The sequence below is a fragment of the Tursiops truncatus genome, chromosome 19, assembly GCF_011762595.2.
Source record: "Tursiops truncatus isolate mTurTru1 chromosome 19, mTurTru1.mat.Y, whole genome shotgun sequence".
Lineage (NCBI taxonomy): Eukaryota > Metazoa > Chordata > Mammalia > Artiodactyla > Delphinidae > Tursiops > Tursiops truncatus.
The window spans coordinates 21,843,970-21,860,421 of record NC_047052.1 but is presented as its reverse complement, the minus strand read 5'-3'; the positions used below and the strand labels follow the sequence as shown (position 1 = coordinate 21,860,421).

Here is a 16,452-nt window from a genome sequence, read left to right as displayed (position 1 = left end):
GAGAGAAAAGTACAGCTGTCCACACTGACATCTCAACTCTGGCCTAGATGATGGTCTTACACAGACAGACACACACATGATGAGAGTCTCATACAGACACACACACATGCATGCACACGCCATGTGCACACACTCTCTTTTAAAATAGATTTTGGTGCTTATAAATACAAGATGACCAATATTATACATGTTACAAAAAATTTTGATTGTATTTCTTTGGTGTTTCCTTTTCTCTTTTTATTTATTCAGTTAGTTATGGCAGTAACTGTAAAAGTCATTTAGTATCACTTCTGCTTCAGTAAATTAACTTGCTTTATCCCGGGGGCGGGGGGAATACAACTAAAACTCAAAGAAGAATGTAATAAGCCCTAGAACAATATATACATTGCACTGAGATAGGATTAGCTCCTTCAGAAAGTGGTAGGGTTTAGCACAAGAGGTATGAGAGTGGACGCCCAGGGATCTTCTTAATGGGAGATTGCCACTAGGAAAAAAAAAAAAAGAAAAACAGGAGAAAAGAGAACATGGTTAACCACAGAGGAAGGGTAGTAAAAAGAAGAGAGAGGGTAGGGTAACCAGTAAGAAAGCAAACTATATTATTTTCCCAGTGCCACATCCTGGGCCAAAAATCTTGCTCATTCAGGGAATTGGCAGAGATGAATCATTTTTCTCATTTTCAGTTTTTGGTACATTCTTTCTGAGCAGCTCATTTGAAGAATGTAAACTCCAGTAACATGGATCTGTGTATCCCAGAGCTTTCAGAGTGACGAGAATCCTGGCTGTTGGTTGAATGAAGAAGCAAGAATACCCTAGTGTCTGACACCAAAGTCCTAGGTGTGTGCCCTTAACCTGCCTCTATCTCCAGCCTCAGCTTTTGCCACATCATAGTTAACCTACTGCAGCCTCACAGGTCTGCTTCTCACCAATGAGTCCTCCAAGCTTCTGGCATTTGTTTTGGTCTGAAACCCTATGTCATCCTGCCCAATAGATACATAGTATGAACCACAAAGCAAGTCTGATGTGTAATTACAAATTTTCTAGTAGCCACACTAAAAATGTAAATTAGGTGAAGTTAATTTTGATAGTAATTTTTTATTTAACCCAATATATATAAAACATTAACATTTGAGAAATAGTCTATATAAAAATGGAGGTATGAACAAGGTATTTTATTTTCTTTTATTTTTATAATAACATGTAGAAGTTTTTGTGTATACTGGACTTACAGCACACCTAAATTTACACTAGCCGTTTTTCATGTCCTTCATTGGACAGTGCAGTTCAAACCCTTGCTGTCTTCACTCTCCTCCCTCCGCCTTTCCCTGGGAAGCTGTTCTAATCTGCTATTATGGCTTAGAGAAAAGCTTCCCTTTCTGGAGATCAGATTTTACCTCTATATCATATACTCTCTTATAAAATTCTTCATTATAGAAATTCTATGCTAATGAGTAATAACTCTTGGTGCTATCAGTTTAAAATCTGTATTCCTCACTAGACTGAAGGCTCCAGGAACACTTCTTTCATATTAATCCTTATATCCCTTGTGCTTACATAATATCCAACAAGAGGAGACATTTAATTAATACCTATTGAATAATCATTATTTAGTGCCTCTGACCCTTTATTTCCTCATCTATATAACAGGGATAAAAACGCCTATCTCATAGAGTGACTATAAGAATTAAACAACTTCATACATTCATGCATGTTTGTGTGTGTGTGTGTGTGTGTGTGTACTTAGAACAATGGCTAATACATCATAAGTTCTACATAGGGTCTGGCTTTTGGTAACAGTCATAGCAGTACGACTAAATCTAATTTTGTGAGGATTAAGGCAGACAGATTGAGGAGGGTGTCTGGCATATGATAGTGCTACTTTTAAAAATTTTGTTATGCTCAGTCTATTATTTCATATAAATGTCATAGCATATGCTCTAGTAATTAAACCTCTTAGTATTAATTTGTAGTCCCAACCTTGGATTGCAATATTCTTAAGAGGTCCAGGAAAATAAAGAGTATTCTTCATTTAACAGCAGGCTGCACATATAATTACTAGAAGAAATGCAGAATTAAGCTTTAATTAAGGCCCACATGAGACTGCTTGGTGAATGTATCTAGGTGGTAATATTGCTCATCTGTAAACCATAACTTCTAGAGTTTAGTATTTCCCTTTCCATCAATGTTTTTTTTTTTCAAGTATCACAATGTTTATTGATAGATACAAGTATATAAAATCAGGGCATGAACATGACTTGATAAATTAAGTAGACTTAATTTCAATACTATAATACAAGGGACCAATTCAAATTCTCACCATTAGTTTCACACTCACAAAGACCACTTCAAGGGCACTTACAATCTCTCAAAATGTATCAGTTTTGTGCAAGTAAACCATGTTTCTTTTAAAAAGACTTGTGCACTTGCTCAGGCTCAAGGATATTAAAATCTAGCACATAAAACCCATTACTAGAGGTAGAAATACTGGCAATATACTATTACGGCAGCAATCATCAATTACAGTTAAGAATTTTTCTGTAACAACCAAATGGATAAGTAAATATTGCAACAACCCAAGTATTACTAAGCAAAGTGCATTTCTACAGTATTCAGTGTTGCTATTCAGTTTTCTAACTTAAAACAATCTATGATAACTGGCAGCAAAGAAGGTCCCTGCAATAGACTGCCTCTGCTTGAGAACTTATGATTTAATTATTGCATGTTGCTAATATACTATCTAAACATTAAAGATACTCCTAAAATATTTGATGGTAGACTATGATTAAGACATTACACTGCAAAAAAACTTATGCAGAAGGAAATCCTAACTGACACGCTTCTGCTTTAAATATTGTGCAAACATTACAGCAGAATGAACTTTCGCAGTGGTTAGGTCAAATGCAGTTCCGTCATAGTAATGGTATGTTTTGCACAATTTAAGGCTTTGGTTGATTCTTTTAGTCAGCTTCTTCCTCTGATTCTTCTTCTTCAGCAGTTTCTAGCCAGGTTAGTCACTGATTCACCTGGAACAAAGCCTTGCCTTTCCCTGGGAACTCTTGGGTTATATCTTCTTTCCAAGCCAAGAAACCTTCTTCAATAATTTCCATGTCATAGAAGTGAACAAAAAAGCAAAGTAACATGCCTTTTGGGAAGTTGCTATTGTAGCAGTGCACCTGAAGAGCACAGAGGGCACTGACTTGTAGATCAATGTGATCATGAAGGAATTTCTGCATTACTGGCTTGAAGGAAAGAAGCAGTTGTTTTTCCTGCTCTGTTCTTTGGAAGGAGCAGAGGAAGAATCTCTTTCATCACTGGTGGGTTTACTTCACTAGAAAGGTACTGTAAGAAGCTAGTCACTAAGATGTTCACAAATCCTTTACCTACATGAAGTTTGGGAGAGATGTTATCTTTAATCCACTTATATATGGTTTGAGGAGATGATCCAACTTTATTTGCTTTAACAGTGCCTTCTCCAATTTGAGGAGTGGGAATAAGAAACTCAGTCCGTTTCCTCCCAAGATCTCCAACATGTGGTCCTTATTCTGATCAATTTCTGGGAGCATTTTCTGCATATTAACCTTGCTTTGTTGGAAAAGCTCTGTTAACCACTCTCAATCTTATAATTTAGCTAATTGCTGAAGACAAACTAAGAAGAGAGGAAAATGGGTGCCACTTTCCAGTGGTTGAGCTAGTTCTGAAATGCTCACCAGCTCCCAAATGATAGCATGGGCTTCAAACTGTGCTAAATATGATTTCACCAAGGGGATATCAATCTCCAGTTTGGGGCACTGGTCCAATGCACTCAGGAAAGACTGCATGAAGTTGTCACTTGTGGCCATCCCTTCCTGTTTGAGTAAACTGATCAAAGAACTTGCTTTTTCTTTATCTTCATCGCTTCTATCTAGTGACAGGATGATTACTTTGCTTAATATCTCAGGGAGAAAGTGTTCAGAAGCCCTCATCTCTCTTACACCATTGACAGCTTCGTTTGCATTTCCACTATTCAGATACTTGGTTACAACAGTTTTGGTTAGTTTAAGCAGTTCTTCCTTTGGTGGTGGTGGCTTTTTACTGGTCTTGGCAGGCTTTTCCTGAATAAGTGGTGGATTAGTTTTGAGACCAGCTGAGGTGTCTGTCCCAGAGGTGGTGTTTGAGTGTGTGGTGGTTGTGCACTAGAAGGAATCATAGTTATCTGGGGCTGAAGCTTTGGCACTTGATTTTTATTCATTAGGAAAGACTGAGCAGGCCTCAGGCTAATCTCATCTGCATTAAGCTGTCCTTTCTTAGAAAACTGAGGTGGCATATCCTTCAACTGTCCTTGCAGCTGGGATAAAACTCTCTGACTCTGGTTATGGTAGAGCTGGCTTAGCCCCTGGCTTTTCATAAACTTGCCTCCCATCTCCCCAAACTGTGATTGTGTGGGAGGTATGATGTGTCCCCCAAGGCCACTGAAGAGTTGATTTGAACGATGACGCCCCATAGTGGGTGAAAATCTATCCTGGATAACTCCTGGACCAGTACCAATTCTGCTACCTGGCATTTGTCCAAACATACCAGCAAGTCCTCCAAGTGGGTCCCTATCCATTGTCATCCTGGGTGGCATGAACGGTTCCTCCAGAAAGAAGTCACTTCTCATCCCTTGAGCCATAGGAGCAGGAATAAACACTCCTAGATCTTTTACCGCATCTTGATGGATTTGATTGATCATCTTTGGTCCATTGTCAAGAAAAGCCTTGCGAGGAATCCAATGGTGTTCTTTCAACTCTATGGTATGCTGCAGCAGGAAACGGATCCTCATCAGCAATTCCTTACTTAACATCAAGGAGCACATTTGGGCAAAGTACTGATCCATTAAGGACTTGGCTCTTTCTTTGTCTAATCTAGGTCCCACTGTCCTCATTATCTGACAGAGGCACTCCAAATCCTCTTCCATATCTTTGAGTTGGAGTCTCTTCTTTTTTTCCAAAAGTGTTTTGGAAGGATAGATTCATAAATAAGATCAAGCTTTCCAAGTTCTCCAACGAATCTGATGTTCCCCAACATCTTGATCTTAGTAATGGCTCTCTGTTCCTCCTCCTCGGGGAGGAGGGGATTTTCACGCTTATCATAGATATCAACATTTCTGGTTCGGTTTTCAAATTCATCTTGTAATTTGGAAATTCAGAGGCGTCTGAATGTTGTGCTTTGCTTCTGTCCTGGTTGACCCTCTGCTGCTGGGCCATCGAAGTTTGGTTCATCTTCTGCCAATCGCAGACATAGCTGAGCATACAGTGAGCTATACTTTGGGCTTTGTCCACAATCAGCAGTATGATCCCTTTAAGGATGAGTTTAGACTCTACACCCACAATGAGGAGCTCAAGGCAAAGCTTGTCAAACTTCTCAGGAGTAAGCTTACTTAGTATGCCTCTTACTTTCCTGAAGATTGCATCATGTCGTTCTCTTTCATTTGCATAGTTGTTTGCTACGGAGTTGTCACCTCGCCTAGTGTTTCCTGCAGGAATCCATTTCTGCGTGTTTTTGCCCTGGGGATTTCCCCAGGAACTCACTGTTGCCAGCAGTCTTGAGATAGTGCTGAGGTGCACCCGGCTTCCTCCTCCGCCAGAAGAAGCACTGAAATGAGAAGTACTGCCTTCTGCAATCTCACTCTTCACTTTGGCAGCATGACAATGAAGAATCTTCGAAAGAATAATATTAATGGATGGGGTGGGAAGGGAAGGGGATGGGAGAAATGAAAAACCTTCACCGAGAACTCAGCATTTGCCACTGCAGCTGCCTCCTCAGGATCTGGTCATCGGGGACGGGGAAGAGAGGGGGAGGGGAACGGAAAAGAAAAAAGGCGGAGGGAAGGGGGAGGAAGGAGTCGCCCCTTTCAGCAATGTTATGTGATTTAAGAAGGCATTTGAGTTTCTGTAGTTTTATTTGTCTAATGAGAGGTAGGACTGGTGATTATTTCCTAAATTTGGGCCAGTCATGAAAATCTGTCCCCATAATTGATTCTTCTTTAGCCCCCTCTGCAGAGACATACACTGTTAATCAGCTTATTGTACTTTCCTTTTCCTTTCATTGTCTTTACTCCTTCCATCTGAAGTGTAGTTGTAATAAAGTCAGTCGAGCCTCCTGCAGGCTAATGTGGACTGGGAAATAATGGGTTACACCTATAAGGCCTCTCTAGCTTGCAAATGATAAGAATCCGTAGTGACTATCCAGTCCATCCAACATTGAAATAGAAATCTAATAGTATAAAATGGTTGTAAAGATAACCCAATGTCCCAGGCAAGGATTTAAAACGCTTTAAGTAGAGTTGATTTACAATGTTGTGTTAGTTTCTGGTATATGGAAAAGTGATTCAGATATACATAAACACACACACATACATATATGATTCATATATATATATACACACACATACATATTCATATATATTTTCTTTTTCATATTCTTTTCCATTATGGCTTATTACAGGATATTAAATATGGTTCCCTGTGCTATACAGTAGAACCTTGTTTAAAAAGCCTTTTTTAAAAAGCAGATGTTAACCCTCAAGAGGGAGCCATCTACAACTCAGTATAAAGGACTTAGTTGCCACAATAACCCTTTGTTCTGGACAAAAGTCTGATATGTTCACTGATTTCTACAATCAAAAGATGACTACATGGTGAAATTAGGCTGATTTTCCTTACTGAGGCCCAATGGTCAGTAAGTGGCCAGAATGGCCAGTAGGGATATGGAGATCCTATGGGTCACAGGCAGGAGTGGAGGTACCACCAAATTGCAGCTCAGATTATCACCAAGAGAAAAGTTAATGGCTTTTAATCAAGAAAGCCAAGATAAGTGGGCTTTCAAAGAAAGGGAAGCAAGAAATTGGAGACCTGTGGAGGACATAAAACAAAGGGGAGTAGCTGGAGAAGGATTACTGTGCACATTTCATATTTAACACTCGATAATGCCTCTGCCTGTGGGTAAAAGCTAAATAAATTAGAAAATGTTAGTAGGATTTATCATGCATCATGCAAATAAAAAGGTTGGAATTCAGTCTGATGTGAGTTACTTTGAATTCTGAAACCACAATTTAATAGCTGCGTGCTCTTTGTCTGCTTACTTAAGCTTGATAAGCTTCCACAGTCTCTACTTCTAAAGTAACAGGGAAATGCCTATGGTACAGATTTCTTTTGGCTTTCTTTGAATTACTAAATGGCACAGAACAGATCTAAATAATGCTATTTCTCTTTTCTGTCCCCCTCTTTCTTTCATCTGAATGGCACTGTGTTTGTACAATTCTGTAGTTAGCATGATCAAACCTTCTTCAGATTTCACACTGCACACTTAGGAATACAAACCAAATTAAAGAGAAGAATGTGACAAAATTGCAATGGTGAGTGTGTGTGTGTGTGTGTGTGTGTGTGTGTGTCTTGTAAAAGTTGAAGGTATTGATTAAAAAGTCTCCATTTCTTAAATTATTTCTGGCTCAATTTTCTAGACTTTCAGGTACTTTTAAGATCTTTTTATTCTTAGGAATAAAACATTCATTTTTGCATACAAATAACTAGCTGGAGATAGAAGAATAGAGAAATATACTCAGTAGGAATTAGTAACTTTAAGATAGTAATGAGCGTAACATAACTATCTTCATCACTTTCATATACACTGCCTTCTTACACACCCACAATAATCAGGTGAGATAGGTAATTACTAGTCATACTTCACAGACAGAGATTATAAGACTCATCTTAAGGCCACAGAGCAAAAAGTTGCAGGCTCTCTAAATCTCACCTTTTCATATAATATTGCTGCTGCCAAATGCAACAATATTTTCTTGTGTAAAAAGATCACATTTTAATTTCCCCTGATGTTACGAAAACACAAGTACTAGAGAGGAATGTGGTTGACATTAAAACCACTGAAAACAAACTAAGCACTCTTTTTACGGAATCTTTCCAATTTAGGAAAGCCCATAACTATAAACAAAGAAAGTACCATACAGAAGAGAATGAGATAACAGTTACTATCTAGGAAATATTATCCAAAGTCTACGTGAATAGGCCTTCAGTCCCAGACATTTAAAGTCTACTAGTTGTGGGCCTAACAGCAGTATACCCAAATGATAGAGTATCCAGGACAGTATGATGATACCTGCTTTAAGAGAAGTCATTTCCAAATCACTGAACCTTGAACAATGAAAGGTGAGCACTACTGGCATACCTGTTAGACTGAACAAACCCAGAACACAGTATACATGGATCAGACCTTTGCTATCTATAAATATTACATAAGCATTCAGTATTGGACAGCTCTGGGCTTTCTGAGTATAGGCATTGTTCTTCAAGATAGGCATATGTAATACCATGTAGTATACAGAAAAACAAAATTAATTGGGAAAGGAAGACCTTAATCCCAGCTGATTAATTCTCTCTGAAAAGTTATCTATGGTCTCTGAACTGTCATTTACCTGAGATCAAAATCTCTGACCTGCCTACATCACAGAATACTTAGGAATTATCATAGAACTAAAATACCCCATATTCTGTAAAGAACAGACAGATTATAAGGAGGTGTTATTCTCAAAACAAATTTAAAACTTCCTGTTGTTTCAATCCATCTAGCTTATTATATGTGAAACTTCTTTTAAATACTAATTTTATTATATTTATTTTTTTAAATATGGAGCTCATGAATTACTTTTTTAATTAATATTTTTATAGAGCACGCTCTTATTAGTTATCTATTTTATACATATTATAATGTATGTATGCCAATTCCAATCTCCCCATTCATCCCACCACCACCAAGCGCACCCCACTTTCCCCCATTTCTGTCCATACTTTTGTTCTCTACATCAGTGTCTCTATTTCTGCCTTGAAAACTGGATCATCTGTACCAGTTTTCTAGATTCCACATATATGCATTAATATACGATATGTGTTTTTCTCTTTCTGACTTAGTTCACTCTGTAGGACAGTCTCTAGGTACATCCACGTCTCTGCAAATGACCAATTTCGTCCCTTTTATGGCTGAGTAATATTTCATTTTATATATGTAGCACATCTTCTTTATCCATTTGTCTTTTGATGGGCATTTAGGTTGCTTCCATGACCTGGTTATTGAAAATAGTGCTGCAATGAACATTGGGGTGCATGTGTCTTTTTGAATTATGGTTTTCTCTGTGTATATGCCCAGTCGTGGGATTGCTGGGTCATATGACAATTCTATTTTTAGTTTTTTAAAAACCCTCCATAATGTTCTCCAGAGTAGCTGTATCAATTTATATTCCCACCAACAGTGTAGGAGGGTTACCTTTTCTCCACACCCTCTCCAGCATTTGTGGTTTGTAGATTTTCTGATGATGCCCATTCTAACCGGGGTGAGGTGATACCTCATTGTAGTGTTCATTTGCATTTCTCTAATAATTAGTGTTGTTGAGCATCTTTTCATGTGCCTCTTGGCCATCTGTATGTCTTCTTTGGAGAAATGCCTATCTAGGTCTTCTGCCCATTTTTTGATTGGTTTGTTTGTTTTTTTAATATTGAGCTGCATTTGCTGTTTATATATTTTGGAGATTAATCCTTTGTCCGTTGATTCGTTTGCAAATATTTTCTCCCATTCTGAGGGTTGTCTTTTTTGCTTTGTTTATAGTCTCCTTTGCTGTGCAAAAGGTTTAGAGTTTCATTAGATCCCATTTGTTTATTTTTGTTGTTATTTCCATTACTCTAGGAGGTGGATAAAAAAGATATTGCTGTGATTTATGTCAAAGAGTGTTCTTTCTATGTTTTCCTCGAAGAGTTTGGTAGTGTCTGGTCTTACATTTAGGTCTTCAATACATTTTGAGTTTATTTTTGTGTATGGTGTAAGGGAGTGTTCTAATTTCATTCTTTTACATGTAGCTGACCAGTTTCCCCAGCACCACTTACTGAAGAGACAGACAGTCTTTTCTCCATTGTATATCCCTGCCTCCTTTGCCATAGATTAGTTGACCATAGGTACATGGGTTTATCTCTGGGCTTTCTATCCTGTTCCACTGATCTATATTTCTGTTTTTCTTCCAGTACAATATTGTCTTGATTACTGTAGCTTTGTACTAGAGTCTGAAGTCCAGGGATCTAATTCATCCAGCTCCATTTTTTTCCCTCAAGATTGCTTTGCCACTAGGGGTCTCTTGTGTCTCCATATAAACTTTAAGATTTTTTGTTCTAGTTCTGTAAGAACTGCCCCTGATAATTTCATAGGGATTGCACTGAATCTGTAGATTGCTTTGGGTAGTATAGCCATTTTCACAATATTAATTCATCCAATCCAAGAACATGGTATATCTCTCGATCTGTTTGTGTCATCTTTGATTTCTTTCATCAATGTCTTATAGTTTTCTGAGTATATGTCTTTTACCTCCTTAGGTAGGTTTATTTCTAGATATTTTACTCTTTTTGTTGCAATGGTGAATGGGAGTGTTTCCTTAATTTCTCTTTCAGATTATTCATCATTAGTATATATTAATTTTGTATCCTGCAACTTTACCAAATTCATTGATAAGCTCTAGTAGTTTTCTGGTGGCATCTTTAGGATTATCTATGTATAGTATCATGTCATCCGCAAACAGTGACGGTTTTACTTCTTCTTTTCCAACTTGTATTCCCTTTATTTCTTTTTCTTCTCTGACTGCCGTGGACATCCTTGTCTTGTTCCTAATCTTAGAGGAAACGCTTTCAGTTTGTCACCGTTGAGAATGATGCTTGCTGTGGGTTTGTCGTATATAGTCTTTATTAGGTTGTGGTAGGTTTCCTCTAGGCCCACTTTCTGGAGAGTTTTTATCATAAATGGGTGCTGAATTTTCTCAAAAGCTTTTTCTGAATCTATTGAGATTATCATATGGTTTTTATCCTTCAATTTGTTAATATGTTATATCACATTGATTAGTTTGCATATATTGAAGAATCCTTGCATCCCTGGGATAAATCCCACTTAACCATGGTGTATGATCCTTTTAATGTGTTGCTGGATTCTGTTTGCTAGTATGTTGTTGAGGATTCTTGCATCTATAGTCATCAGTGATATTGGTCTGTAATTTTCTTTTTCTGTAGTATGTTTGCCTGGTTTTGGTATCAGGGTGCTAGTGGCCTTGTAGAATGAGTTTGAGACTGTTCCTTCCCCTACAATTTTTTGGAAGAGTTTGAGAAGGATGGGTGTTAGCTCTTCTCTAAATGTTTCATAGAATTCCCTGTGAAGCCATCTGGTCCTGGACTTTTGATTGTTGGAAGATTTTTAACCACAGTTTCAATTTCATTACTTGTGATTGGTCTGTTCATATTTTCTATTTCTTCCTGGTTCAGTCTTGGAAGGTTATACCTTTCTAAGCACTGTCCATTTCTTCCAGGTTGTCCACTTTATTGGCTAGAGTTGCTTGTAGTAGTCTCTTAGGATGCTTTGTATTTCTGTGGTGTCTGTTGTAACTTCTATTTTTTCATTTCTAATTTTATTTATTTGAGTGCTCTCCCTCTCTTTCTTGCGAGTCTGGCTAAAGTTTATCAATTTTGTTTATCTTCTCAAAGAACCATCTTTTAGTTTTATTGATCTTTGCTATTGCTTTTCTGTTTCTATTTCATTTATTTCTGCTCTGATCTTTATGATTTCTTTCCTCCTACTAACTTTGGGTTTTGTTTGTTCTTCTTTCTCTAGTTCCTTTAGGTGTAAGGTTAGATTGTTTATTTGAGATATTTCTTGTTTCTTGAGGTAGACTGTATTGCTATAAAATTCCTTCTCAGAACCGCTTTTGCTGCATCCCATAGGTTTTGGATCATCGTGTTTTTGTTGTCATTTGTCTTTAGGTATTTTCTGATTTCCTCTTTGATTTCTTCAGTTATCTCTTGGTTACTTAGTAATGTATTTTTTTAGCCTTCATGTGTTTTTGTTTTTTACATTTTCTTCCCTGTAATTTATTTCTAATCTCATAGCATGTGGTTGGAAGAGATGCTTGGTATGATTTCAATTTTCTTAAATTTACCGAGGCTTGATTTGTGACCCAAGATGTGATCTATCCTGAAGAATGTGCCGTGTGCACTTGAGAAGAAAGTGTAATGTGCTATTTTCGGATGGAATGTCCTATAAATATCAATTAAATCTATCTGGTCTATTGTGTCATTTAAAGCTTGTGTTTCCTCATTAATTTTCTGTCTGTATGATCTGTCCACTGGTGTGTGTGAAGTGTTAAGTCCCCCAATATTATTGTGTTATTGTCAATTTCCTCTTTTATAGCTGTTAGCATTTGCCTTATGTATTGAGGTGCTCCTATTTTGGGTGCATATATATTTATAATTTTTATTTCTTCTTCTTGGATTGATCCTTGATCATTATGTAGTGTCCTTCCTTGTCTCTTGTAACATTCTTTATTTTAAAGCTATTTTATCTGATATGAGTATTGCTACTCCAGCTTTCTTTTGATTTCCATTTGCATGGAATATCGTTTTCCATCCCCTCACTTTCAGTCTGTATGTGTCCCTAGGTCTGAAGTGGGTCTCTTGTAGACAGCATATATATATGGGTCTTGATTTTGTATCCATTCAGTGAGACTACGTCTTTTGGTTGGAGCATTTAACCCATTCACATTTAAGGTAATGATCAACATGTATGTTCCTACTACCATTTTCTTAATTGCTTTCGGTTTGTTTTTGTAGATCCTTTTCTTCTCTTGTGTTTCCCACATAGAGAAGTTCCTTTAGCATTTGCTGCAGAGCAGATTTGGTGCTGCTGAATTCTCTTAGCTTTTGCTTGTACATAAAGCTTTTGATTTCTCCATTGAATCTGAATGAGATCCTTGCCGGGTAGAGTAATCTTGGTTGTAGGTTCTTCCCTTTCATCACTTTAAATATATTGTGCCACTTCCTTCTGGCTTGTAGAGTTTCTGCTGAGAAGTCAGCTGTTAACCTTATGGGAGTTCCCTTGTATGTTATTTGTCGTTTTTCCCTTGTTGCTTTTAATAAATTTTCTTTGTCCTTAATTTTTGTCAGTTTGATTACTATGTGTCTCAGTGTGTTTCTCCTTGGGTTCATCTTGCCTGGGACTCTCTGAGCTTCCTGGACATGGGTGGCTATTTCTTTTCCCGTGTTAGGGAAGTTTTAAACTATAATCTTTCCAAATATTTTCTTGGGTCCTTTCTCTCTCTCTTCTCCTTCTGGGACTCCTATAATGCGAATGTTGGTGCATTTAATGTTGTCCCAGAGGTCTCTTAGTCTGTCTTCATTTCTTTTCATTCTTTTTTCTTCATTCTGTTCTGTGGCAGTGAATTCCATCATTCTGTCTTCCAGGTCACTTATGTGTTCTTCTGCTTCAGTTATTCTACTATTGATTCCTTCTATTGTAGTTTTCATTTCAGTTATTTTATTGTTCTTCTCTATTTGTTTGTTCTTTAATTCTTCTAGGTCTTTGTTCTTTAATTCTTCTAGGTCTTTGTTAAACATTTCTTGAATCTTCTTGATCTTTGCCTCCATTCTTTTTCCTTGGTCCTGGATCATCTTCACTATCATTATTCTTTTTCTGGAAGGTTGCCTATCTCCACTTCATTTAGTTGTTTTTCTGGGGTTTTATCTTGTTCCTTCATCTGGTACATAGCCCTCTGCCTTTTCATTTTGTCTATCTTTCTGTGAATGTGGTTTTCATTCCACAGGCTGTGGGATTGTAGTTCTTCTTGCTTCTGCTGTCTGCCCTCTGGTGGATGAGGCTATCTAAGATGCTTGTGCCAGGTACCTGATGGGCGGGTCTGGTGGTGGGTAGTGCTGGGTGTTGCTCTGGTGGGCAGAGCTCAGTAAAAGTTTAATCCACTTGTCTGGTGATGGGTGGGGCTGAGTTCCCTCCCTGTTGGTTGTTTGGCTTGAGGTGACCCAGCACTGGCACCTACAGGCTCTTTGGTGGGGCTAATGGGGGGACTCCAGCCACCCCCCACCTCTGAAGGAGACCCTCCAACACTAGCAGGTACGTCTGGTTCAGTCTCCTATGGGCTCACTGCTTCTTCCCCCTGCGTCCTGATGTGCACACTACTTTCTGTGTGCACTTCAGTAGGGGAGTTTCTGTTTTCCCCAGTACTGTTGAATTCCTGCAATCAAATCCCACTAGCCTTCAAAGTCTGATTCTGTAGGAATTCCTCCTCCCGTTGCTGGAACCCCAGGTTGGGAAGCCTGATGTGGGGCTCAGAACCTTCACTCCAGTGGGTGGACTTCTGTGGTATAAGTGTTCTCCAGTTTGTGAGTCACCCACCCAGCAGATGTGGGATTTGATTTTATTGTGATTGCATCCTGTTACCGTCTCATTGAAGCTTCTCCTTTGTCTTTGGATGTGGGGTATATTTTTTGGTGAGTTCCAGTGTCTTCCTATTGAATACTGTTCAGCAGTTAGCTGTGATTCCGGTGCTCTCACAACAGGGAGTGAGTGCACGTCCTTCTACTCTGCCATCTTGAGGCAATCTCCTGAAATTTTTGTTTTTAATTGGAGTAAAATTGCTTTACAATTTTGTGTTAGTTTCTGCTGTACAATGAAGTGAATCAGCTATATGTATACTTATATATCCCCTCCCTCTTCGACCTCCCTCCCCCTCTCTCCCCCCATATAGGTCATCACCGAGTACCGAGTTGAGCTCCCTGTGCTATACAGCAGGTTCCCACTAGCTATTTATTTTACACATGGTAGTGCATTTATATAAAACTTTATCTCCCTATTTGTCCCACCTCCCCTTCCCCTCCTGTGTCCACATGTCTGTTTTCTACGTCTACATCTCTATTCCTGCCCTACAATTAGGTTCATCTATACCATTTCTCTAGATTCCACATATATGTGTTAATATATGATATTTGTTTTCCTCTTTCTGGCTTGCTTCACTTTGTATGACAGACTCTAGGTCCATCCACATCTCTATAAATGACCCCATTTCATTCCTTTTTATGGCTGAGTAATATTCCATTGTATATATGTACCATTGTTCATTCACTTAGCATATATGTCTTGAACATCTACTCCATTGCAGAAGCTGTGGTACGCCCTTGAAATTTGTTTTTAGAAAAACTGTGTTCAGTAAATAATTCTTAGTATATTTATATTTGCTGCCAAAAAAGTGCAGATACTAAGAGACATTTTTCAGGGCATCTTTTGGGTCATATGTTTAAGGTGAAGGGAGAGTGGGATGGAGAAGGAGACACTAGACCTTTGAGGATAGTGGAAAAGTTTTAATATAGTTATGGAGAATGAGAAAGCAGTAAGATAAGGGGAAGATAAACAAAGCAATGTTGCTAGATTGTTGAGGATCCATTTGGTTTTGGTAACCATTAATTTACAGTCAAATCAATACATTGCTGTGTTCCTGACTCCTATAGACCCTGCCAGTACAGTTTCAGTAAATCAGCTGCAGTACACTGTGTACAATATATGATCATATGAAGATCTTTAAGATGTCAGAGTACAGCAGTTTAATTGCAAGATGGTGAAGAGAAAGCAGATGAACTGAAGTTGTGTGATGCCAACTGTGTCGATTGCTTTAAACTTTTTTTTTTCTCTAGATTACTCACAGCAACTCCATGCTGTATGCATTGTTCCATCATTGCTACATATGATATGAAATTCAGGAGAGTTAAGCAACTGGCCCAAGGTCACAAGTGACAAGAGCCAGGAATAGCACCATATTGGCCCCTGTCCTAAATACATGCTATTTTCTCCCTCTGTACTATCTCTCTATAACGGGCATGCCTTATATTATTCTACAGAGTAAAATCTCGATGTGCACTTTGCCTCAAAATGGCAAGAACACCTATCCTCCAAAATGTTCTTTAGGAGGCAGGGCCTTATCTCTTCAAGGTTTGTGCAAATATATGGCTGATGCCTGCAGTTCTGTTCCACAAAGCATGAAGAAAGTGGGCTTAGTATGGGAGGTTTTGAAGACAGGCATTTTCTATCATTTGCCTCTGCTCTGAAAGGCCCTTGAAATGCCCTGTAGAGCACGAGATTTTGAGCATGACCACATTTTGATAGACCTGCCAGGATACATTAGCTGCAAACACTTCCTCTGGGTTGACCTACTGACCTGATTAGTGGTTTGGCTCAAAATTATCCATCTGGAAGCTGAAGCGTGTCTGCCAAACACAATGGTCAGAGTTTTGGCAGGGTTGAAATTGAGCTGTTCTTTCTAATGATGCCTTGCTAACAGGTTCATTTACCTCCTATGACCACTTCTTGAATGTTATAGTAATGTCATGCTTAGTGGGGTGGAAAACACATAAGCTTTGGAACTGAATAGACTAGAGTTTAGAGTCTGAACTGATTTAACCACTTAATAGTTTGTCAATTACAGTACCACCTTGAGGCCCAGTTTTTTAAATCTGTAAAGTGGGGACAATGATTTCTCTTGTGGAGTTGTTTTGAGCATTAGAGATAGTGCCCTGTGGTACAATTAGGAATCATTTATTGAACCTTTATTGTTGAAAGGCATTA

General features: G+C 38.3%; 1 pseudogene; it reads right to left on the bottom strand.

The window, feature by feature from the left end:
• Positions 1–2,922: 2,922 nt before the first annotated feature.
• The window catches only part of LOC101327944 (eukaryotic translation initiation factor 4 gamma 2 pseudogene), a 46,733-nt pseudogene continuing 33,203 nt past the window's right edge, over positions 2,923–16,452 (bottom strand).